Source organism: Gossypium hirsutum, chromosome A13 (assembly GCF_007990345.1).
Source record: "Gossypium hirsutum isolate 1008001.06 chromosome A13, Gossypium_hirsutum_v2.1, whole genome shotgun sequence".
Classification (NCBI taxonomy): domain Eukaryota; kingdom Viridiplantae; phylum Streptophyta; class Magnoliopsida; order Malvales; family Malvaceae; genus Gossypium; species Gossypium hirsutum.
Window position 1 is genome coordinate 40,022,939 of NC_053436.1, and position 718 is coordinate 40,023,656.

The window sequence follows — 718 nt, forward strand, 5'->3', positions numbered from 1 at the left end:
GTGTTGGTATCAATCAATATCGTTCAATTTCACATACTTTACGGATTTTCATTGTGCATAAATAACACCCTTTTCAGTACACAATATAATAGATATCTCATGCATTTAAATCATACATAAACTTAATATCTCAACACATTATATCATTTAGTCAAACATTCTCATATCTCTTAACTCAAATATGCAATTACAAACTCAATCAAACATACTATCAAACTATAGCAATTTTGCCAACATGTCAGTCTTTTGAGGCTCGAAACATACTTGGTTCGGCCACTCACAAAATCAATAATTTGGCTATTAATAAAATCCAAGCAACAAGCTAATTTATCAAATATGGCATGATATTTTACATTTTCAAACAATTTTATGAGTTTAGGACCCCCACCTTATTTTTCGCTTCCTCGCAGCACACTAGCGAATCTTCCAATTTTCCTTAATAATTCCTTAAACGAACCTAAACCAAAATTCAGTATGAATTCAATCAATTTAACATTAAACCAGCCCCCAAACACCCACTTATGAGTTCAAACTAATTGTTGAAAATATAACTATTTTATGAATCCAAACTAGTCAGATTCCTTACATTGTATCGATGCAAATAGTACATATAATTGTTCTCCACCTTTACGGATGATTTGAGGCATTTGGGTCTGCATCTAATTCAATAATATACTGGAAAATAAGTAGCTAATTAATGATTAAATTATTTCATTTA